Source organism: Manis pentadactyla, chromosome 8 (genome assembly GCF_030020395.1).
Source record: "Manis pentadactyla isolate mManPen7 chromosome 8, mManPen7.hap1, whole genome shotgun sequence".
Lineage (NCBI taxonomy): Eukaryota > Metazoa > Chordata > Mammalia > Pholidota > Manidae > Manis > Manis pentadactyla.
In genome coordinates, this window is record NC_080026.1 from 103,071,366 (window position 1) to 103,080,877 (window position 9,512).

General features: G+C 41.8%; 1 long non-coding RNA gene across 1 annotated transcript; it reads right to left on the bottom strand.

The window, feature by feature from the left end:
- Positions 1 to 3,832, bottom strand: LOC130684503 (uncharacterized). The gene is made up of 3 exons (XR_008998780.1): positions 3,723 to 3,832; positions 1,298 to 1,398; positions 1 to 183 (listed from the first exon to the last, which is right to left on the bottom strand). It is a non-coding gene; the product is annotated as an uncharacterized LOC130684503 (long non-coding RNA).
- Between the last annotated feature and the right edge of the window lie 5,680 nt (positions 3,833 to 9,512).

Consider the following 9,512-nt stretch of genomic DNA (forward strand, 5'->3'; position numbering starts at 1 on the left):
CAGTACTGGAGACCTAGTAGAAATAACTGTTTACTCTCTTGACGATTCATCGATTGTGATGATAGAAGATGTAATTCAGACAAGCTGCCTGGAACGTTGTAGCAGAGAAGAATTGCTCTTAAGAAGTTGGAGGTTTTATTGAGATTATTATGCTGCTCCAGCGAGGACACAGGCAACTTCCTCCTTGTGAAGGAGGAAAAAACGAGTCACCTGCCTCCAATCCTCATTCAGAATAGAGCATCTGATAGAAAAACATGGCACAGTTCTCATCAAAAGCAACCCTTCCTAAAGCCTAATCAGACCACATATTGTTTATTTCAGCAAATAGCACTGAGTGACTCTAATGACAAGTAACCCTTCACTACAATTTGTATCATAATTTCTAGAAGACAACACCATTCTTCTAATTTTTACCAAGCCAACAAACAGTAATTTATCCACAGGGCTCTTCTATCAGACCTTTCCTTACCAGCCCTGAGATACAGATTCTGATTCTAATTTCCTAGAGTTTTCCTTCTTTATGCTCCATTGGATTGGAATGCAGATAATTACAAGCCCAATTCAACTGGTTTTTAAAAAATTAAGGAAAATTAATTACTTTCCATCTCAAGAAGTATGGAGCTGGGTTGAACTGGTTCAATGACACCAACGAGGGCTTAGGTTCCTTCTGCATCACACTGTCCGAGGGAGAGCACCCCCCTTGACCGAGGAGCCCGAGGCCCTTCCAGGAGTCACAGCCAGAAAGGACGGCTTCCAGCAGCAGCAGCTGTGTCTCTTCCCTCTCTCTGTCTCTCTCTCTCTCTCTCTCCCCCAATCACCCTCCCTCCCTCTCTCTCTCTCTCTCTAAGGAAACCTTCTTGAGAAAGTGACCACTCCTCATCAGGCAGAATTAAATTCAGACCCACTGATACACCAACAAATGGCAGAGGGATGAGGTTATCATACTTAACATATGCCAACAGTGTTTATCCCTAAAATTAGGTGGAGAGTCCCTTTACCTTTGTCACTTTCAAACAAACCAAAGGCTCTATTGTCAAGGAAGAAAAGGAGAATATTCCCTGGGCTGACAACTAGCCCACCATTATCTTCCACAGTCCAGCTCTTGGTCTTTCCAACATCCATACACTCCCCAGTTTTCACGCATTGTTCAAAACATGCTCATACTTTCATGAAATACCCATAGCCCCTCCATGAGTGAAAATAACCTAAAGTATCATGAAGAAGAAACAAGATGAAGCCAGTAGAACTCCCCTTCAGAAAAGGGATGCCATCCCTGGTCCATAGCACATACTGTTACCTGCAGGACTGGAATAGCAAGCATAACTTCCATGACCCAGCCAACCTGGCCGTCCTGGGTCTGCTCCTGGACCGCCCTTGCCTCCTGGCCTCCATGGTTACCTGTGAAGTGAGCATAGAGGAAGACACCCTCCTGGAGGGCCAAACTATCCAGCTGAATATTAATCAGTTCTTCTACTTTACACCCATCCAGCACGTTTGACCCAAATAGAGCCATGTTCCAGACACAAGGCTGCTACCATAGGTCATGTTCACCAGTACGTGGCTCATGGTCAGAATGTTCCTGGCACACGGCAGGGGCTCAGTAAATGCTTACTACATAGATGAATAAATGAAAGGAGACATGCCCACCCATTAGCTCAGCTATTTTGGCTTTGAACATTTCACTGGGGATGCTGAGTTGTTTGTGGTTTACTCATAATGCAGAAAGGGCCAGACATGGAGAATCCATGTACATTTGAACTCATTTATAATTTTATTACACTTTGGGTCTTGCTTTTCTTGTCAAATAGTGCTTATTGACATCTATTCCCTCCCTGGTAGATATCTAGGAAGAGAGCAGAAAATTAAAAATTCCAAAACGAATCTCTTCTTACATTTTTCTTTCTCCACCCTGAATACCTTCAATCTCAGAAAAAACCGTTGCCTTCCAGTTCCCATAACATTGTTCTTACCACTGGCATAGCTGCAAGTTGCATCCACCTGGCTGTACTATTACTAAAACCCCCTGGTCCCTTTCTCACTTTGCCACATCATGAGTTCCTTAAGGGTGGACGCCCATGTGCAGCCCCTGCCTCCCGTACAGTGCTGAACGCAGAGTACACACTGGGCAGATGAAAGAATAAATGAGTAAACATCACAGATGCATTTTTTTCCTCCTCTGTGAACTGAGAATTTAAAGGTAAGAAAGGAAAACTCAATAAAATTTCTTGCCTGAGAGTAGGGGACAAAGAAGGGAACAGAGAAAATTCAGTACTTACTGAGCTGGAACAGTCAGTGACAGGGAGACATGGTCTAATTCTCTCCAGGCAGTTATTCTGGAGAATGTGTGGAGTACGGGCAAATTCCTTGACACTCTTTTCAGCAAGACATTAGTCCTGTGTCGCTTCCCCTCGAATCTGGGCCTGTCTTAGCAACTGAGTTATCAGCAAGAGACTTGCAGTAGAAGTGATGCAGCATAAGTTCTTAGGCTAAGTCAGAAAAAGCCTCTACTGCCACCTGTTTCTCTTAAGATGCCCACTCTGGGGAACCATGTAAGAATTCAGCCCTGGATGCCGTGTAAGAAGTCTGACCCACCTGGGCCCACCCTGTTAAAGAAGCCACATGCAGGCTTCTGGTCAGTCCCAGGCAACAGCCAGTGTCACTTGCCAGCCACTTGTGTGAGCCACCGTGGATATCTGCTCAGTGCCTTTGTCCTCTGATGACGGTAGCCCCAGTAGACGTCTGACCATGACCCCTTGAGAGATCTCAGCAAAAATCGCTGAACTGTTTCTAAATCTGACTCATAAAATCATGAGCAAAAGAAAATGGGTTTTTAAACTGCTCCGTCTTGAGGTAATTAGTTACACAATATTAACTAGACACAATAATACTTGCCTCTGGGGACTACTACTGTAGAAAACCCCCAAAGTTTTCTCCCATATTCCTGAAGGGCTGCTGAGGCATCTGTCGATTTACAGACCGAGCATACACAAGCACACCATTTATCAATAAGTGTCTTAGTCCAGAAATAAAAACAGCATCAGAGCTTGCAAGTGCAGAATCCATCAAGATATAAATTTAAATCACAAAGGACTTCTGGAATGGAAGCAGTCTCAGTTTAATTAAGGCAAGAAATGCAAAACCTGTCTGAGATGAGAGTCATAAGAATAATTATTAGAGGCTCCTACAAAGTGATGTTCTTAGTTACTGAACAAAGACTTGGTTACTAGAAAGGCTCAGAAATTATTCTCCTCTGAATTAGAGGAAAGGAAATGAGGGGAAAAAACACAGAAACATCTTGTGATTAAAGCCAGTTCTGCCCCCACATTCGGGTGCGATGCTGACTTCATCCCCTACCCCATCCCATGACTAATCTCTGGCAATTAGGCCAAACCTACAAATATTCTCTCCAGCCAAGGCAATAGCAAGAAACCTTTCCATATGGCCAAACCTTTCCATGGTTTGCAGGATTCGTAAGTTAGACCTTTCACTTAACACAAAAGGTAACAATTGCACCTGTGTCTGTTTGACCTTCCTGGCTTTGTCTCCCTTCCCTTCAGAAACATGTCCCATCCACATGAGGCTGAAAAGAAAATTTCCTGAGGCTGGGTCCTTCTTTGTTTGCCCTTTTCCAGTCTACCTTGCAGCAACCCCCATGTTTGGGAAGAATTAGCCCAGCCTGGCCTGAGGGATGGTTAAAAGAGGGCTGAGCTGTCATCACATACCTGTCCTCCCAGGCTGGCTGGCCAGGACCGGTGCAGTCCAAGGCAGAGAGTACATGAGGCAGGGAAGGGGGTGGCTCCTGGCAATGACTCCTGCTTGGGGAGCAGCTCCCCGTGGCTGTCCCTGGGACTGACAGCAGAGAACTCTAACACACTTCTTGGCAGGCCCCCTGCTGCTTGAGCAACCTCCTTGCAAAGATCCCTTAGCAATCCAGAGAGGCAGTCACATATACAAAATGTGCTCTGATAAACCATATTGGATGCAATAGGTGTTACCACAGAGAATGGAGGGTGGGAGAATGAGATGAGTGGGGATCTGAGCTCCCTACCCACAGGGCAACTAGTGTCTCATCTTTCTTCTGGTTTACATATCTGGCTTAAAATACTTCATTTTTAGAAACAAGTACTTCCCCTAAAAATTACTTAGAAACTACTGCAGAGTACAAAGAGATGAGCTTTTGGAATCAGAAGGGGTAAATCCCAGCTCTACCCCTTACTGACACTCACTGAATGTCTCTGACCTCAATTCTTCTGTAAAATGGGGCTAATGATACCAAATGCACTTGCATAGTGAGATGATATGATAGGAGAGGACTGACATATAGTAGTTTTTCAACAAATGATACAATTTGGGCTTACAAGGTCAGTAAATATTGCTTTTTTTAATAAAGTTGAAGAAAAAGACTCAAGACTCAGACAGACAAAGGCCAAAAGGAGTAAAATGTTGGGAGAATGAAGTTTAGCTCTGTTGCACATGTTGTTCACTGCACAATCATGGGCAATACCATGTGTCATGTATTTTGATATGCCTTCTAACAATAAATCCAGAATTTTCCATAGGTCACAACCAAGAACTCCATTGACTTTACAGAACTTTGCATGATAGCAAGTGAAGAGCAAAATAGCCACTGGAAAAGTATCCAAAGAGAAAATTCACCAGATTTAATCTTGGCTATTTCTTGACAAGAAGTTTTTAGCAAAATGAAGGAAGGATTAATCCCATTATAGTCAAAATAGGTAACACTGCTTATTGCCTGAGAAACTGTGAATATATAAGAGCTGCAGGTTACCATTGGTTTCTTCATCTGGGATAATTGCTGTAGGTCTTAACAGACCTCACATACCTACTGGGCCATATGACATAAGCCCTTCATGTATTTGTTGTCAGGGTAACCTTTGGGGTAATTTCCAGGAGTGCTTATTAGTTATTGTCAGTGATATTAGTTGGTGCATTTAACTTCTGCAGTCATACAAAGACTTGCTCTCTGCCCCCTGACTTCAAGTATTTCTATCCACCCCCAGGGTATATCTTGCCTGGAATCTATGCAGATAAAAAAGGCTTTTACAATATCCCTCAGCCTCTTTTAACATGAAGGCTAATCTTGGGAGATTACCAACAGTTCACCCAAATGTAGCAGTGTTTAATGTGTATATACCCTACTGAGATGAAAATTTCAACTCAGTGTGAAGATAAGCATTGCCCCATATTTCTCTGAATACACTCAGTTTAACTAGTATTAACACTAGTCTTGAGTTGCCAGAAATTCTTGGAAAGGGAACAAAGGTTGTTTAGTTTATTTTGGTCTTACTCCCTTTCATCCCCTTCCCAGCTTTCTGCAGGAGGGGTTCCATCATATCTGGTTACAAGAAATGGGGAAGGGTCTTATTTGTGGAATACAAGTAAGAAGAAACAACGGCAACTTATTTATTTGATAAAATAGTAAGACCTTAACAGAAATACAAGTATTTCTGACAAGAGAGGTTTAAAAGATTTGGTGATTCATATTGTACAATGGCCTTATCTTTTAAAGGAAAGGATATATACACAGGTATTTATAACCATTTCTGTAATTAAAGAATTTCTCTGTAATTACAGAATTTCTCTGAACTTTTTAACCTCCAAAAATTCCATGGACTTGAACACAAAGCCAAATACAGTGATAACAACAGCTACTGTTGTTGAGCCTTCACTGAGTTGGTGTGCCATGCGGCGTGCTAAGGGCTTTATTTTCAGCATTTCTTTTAATCTTCATTACATCTCTGTGAAATTAGTTCTGTTATAATCCTCATGTTATAGAGAAGGAAACAAAGGAGGTTAAGTAACTCATCACAAGGACGTGGAGTTTATAAATTCCAGAGATGCACTTAGGTCCAGGCAACCTGACTGCGGAGGTTGTGAGACTATGTAGTAATTGTTGCTCTTGAAAAGACTGAAACAAATATAACTTGTGTTCATTTTTCTACAGAAAAGCCATTCTAGTTTTGACTGGAGTTGAGGGGCTTAGCCGACACCAGAACTCCACGGAAAGTTTTCTTCCTTATGGCTAGGAGCAAAGGCCTCCCCAGTTTATAGACTAAATCTGATTAGAGAGAGATGTTCAGGCAAGGAATTCTATGAAGGAAAATTGCTCCTATCTAGGGGTCAGATAATGGCTAATAAACAACAGAAAAATAGCCTTTCTGTTTTACTGTCCTGAAAATGGCCCATCCCCAAGCTTCTTCCCCAGTTCTAAGCTGGAAAGATATTTAATACAGTTAGTTTGGGGTAAACCCCTTGTCTCAACTAAAAATGCAAAATACCTGAGGGGTGTGGAGATAACTCAATTCTTAATAGTTTTTATATCAATGTGAATGAAGGATCTGAGAATGAAAGAATAGAATAAAACTTCAGGTAACTCTGTATGAAAATAAAACAAAACTGAAGAATCCTTTTGAAAAGTTCAAGACAATGTTTCATAATGCAGTGAGGGTTGTTTCTCTTCTAAAGGAACTGGGTTGCTGTGGTGAGCAAACGTACTGGACTCATTTTAAGTTGCATTCTGTTGATTTTTCTGGTTCAGTTTTAAAGGCAACAATACTTTTTTTTTTTTAAATCAAACAAGATTTGGAACCATCATTATCCAAGGGTTCAACAGATTGGGCAGCTGTTAGCTCTCTGGATACAAAGCTTTCTAAATAAGCCTCAAGTGTTTGGAAATTGCTTACTACTTTATCAGAAACAATCTTCCCATGTGAGATTGGGGGAAAATGGGAGATTGGCATTGGGAACAATGCAGGAAGTATTTTATGGGCAGCTCCAACCCATGGCTCTGCCTCATGTCCCACTAGAATAGCAAACAAGCCTTGGGCTGAAAAGAACTCGGGAAGAATTCTCTCAGCTTGACACAACTGGAATCAAGCTTGGACCATCCAAGGGCTACCTACAGAGCTAATTGTATATATTAGGCATCCATGCCAGTCATCACCATTATCACTGAGAACTCATTGAACTGCTGAGCACAATGCTAGGGAGTGGGGGTGTAAAGATGAACACGCTTAGTTCCTACAACAAGGAGCCCACAGTAAAATGGAAAGGACAGGGCACATCCATATCACAATAGATCATGATCAAACCAGCATTTGACAGTTGATATAATAGTCCAGAAAAAGAAATGTTTCCTGGCTGGGGAGGCAACTACGTCTCTAAAAGGAGGTAAAGATTTCTGGGAAAAGGGGGAGAAAAAAAGGCTTTCAAGGTCTAGATGCTCCCCTTTGGAGACTGCAATTACGCAAATACTCAGCTGCTTGATTTTGCTCACTCACTGCGCATTTGCATCAGTCTATCCCTCTCTTTGCCTCACGTTGGGTATTCCTTTTGCTGTATCTTCAGATCCACTTATCTATGTCTCATCTGCCATTATTAACACCCAGTGCATTTTCCATCTCAGACATTGTAATTTTCATGTCTAAAGTTTTGATTTGGGCATCTTTTATAACTTCCATTTCTGTACTTCTGTTCAACATTTCCTTTAATTTCTTGAACATGAAATATAATTATAACAAGTGTTTATATATAATATAACGTCCTTGCCTACTAATTCTTTTGTGTGCCATTTCTGTGTCATTTTTGAATACCTACATTACCCAAAAGTTTAGCCCCAAAGCCAGCTAGCTTGAATTTGTTAAATAAGTCTGCATTTGCCCCCTGCCAGAAGCCATGGGAAGAAATCCTACTGAAGATGGTACCCAGGCTCATTCAACTGGCAGCCCAAATAGGATGGTGAGAAGATTTACCCAGGGCCTCTGAAAACTAACTAGCTGAATTTGTGTTGTTTCCTCCTTTGATAAACCAAAATGTGTATATCTGAGTTGAGTCCTATGGTGTATGTACATATATTTGGAACAACCTTAAGAATTATCTAGAGATTTTACAAACCATGGGTTAGCAGACTATGACCTGTGAGCCAAACCCAGTCATAGCCATTTAAGTATTGTCTACACAGCTTTAATGCTAGGATGGCAGAGTTGAGCAGTTGTGACAAAGATGACATGGTACCCAGAGCCAAAAATATTTACTCTATGACCCTTGACAGAAAACTTTTGCTGGCCTCTGATCTAAACCAGTTATTTTCCCAACTTTGCTCTTTAAAGTTGGAGCAGTTCTCTAGGGGTGCTCTGGGGTTTATATGAGAAGGGAAGGGAAAGAGACAGCACCCACCATTACCACAAACACAGCCTCTGCTTGCATATGGCAACTCTCTTTTCCTCTGTTAGGTTGCCTTTTAAGGTTTCTTTGGAAAACAGTATTTTAGAAGGCTTAAATCTACTATTGTACTTAGAATCTTTTTTTCCAGATGTGAAAATGAAGACTGGAGAGGGAAAGTAAATTTCTTATTCAATGTAACAAAGCTCCTATAACCCAATTTTTAAGATTCCTAGCTCTTAGAATTCTTTACACCATCCTGAATTAAAATCAGTTAGGAGTGGGCTCTCCTAGAGAAAGTCTGCCTTGAGCTAGAATCTCCAGGAGCACATCACCCACCCCCCAAGGGGGTCTTCCCCTCGATTATGAGGCTCTTGTAGAGCTGTTCCACCCGTGAAAAGAGTCATTTGTTCAGTCCTATGTGCGGAGTGACAGGAAGAAGTGATGGGAACCTGAAGGGACTGAGACACCCAGAAGTAGAGAACATAGGGTAACTAAAAACTAGAAGAGCAAAGTAAATATGGACATAATCAAAGGATTAGCTGGGAACACAGAGAAGGGCCTGAAAGGAGAGAAATGTACTGTCAAAAAAGGTTTAAATGGAAACACATAGACATGTTAAAAAAAAAACAAAACTTGGTGCCATTTCAAACTCCACTTTCAGTTAGAGGGAAATAAAAGAGGAAGGCAGGGAAAGACCACTGGGTTGCTTTTTGTCTTCAGCTCTGGCCCCAAGTCTACAAACTCCACTCAACAAAACAAACTTAACACCTGTTAAGAAGACCCTTCTTTAAAAGGCAATTTAATATGTATTTATTCCTCCTCAAGCATGAACTTTGTGGGGGGGTCTCATATTCCCTACTTCAAGTGGTGTATTGTTATGGACTGAATGCTTGTATTCCCCCAGATTTTGTATGTTCAAGCCCTAAATTTTAATGTGATGGGATTAGGAGGTGGGGTCTTGGAATGAGGCTTAGATGAAATCACGAAGGTGAAGCCTCCATGATGGGATCAGCGCCCTTATAGGAAGAGGAGAAGACACCACAATTTCCTCTTCCCCCCACGCAAAGGGAGGAGGCAGCCATCTGCAAACCAGGAAGAGAGCCCTCATCAAGAACCAAATCTGCCAGCACCTTGATCTTGGGCTTTCCAGCATCAAGGACTGTGAGAAATAAATGTCTGCTATTTAAGCCACAAAAGTCAATGGTATTTTGTTATAGCAGCTTGAGCTAAGACACATATCAACACAGAGAAGACAAGTGATTTTACAGCATCTTACTACGCTGATGGACAGTGACTGTAATGGGGTTTGTGGGGAGGACTTGGTGAAG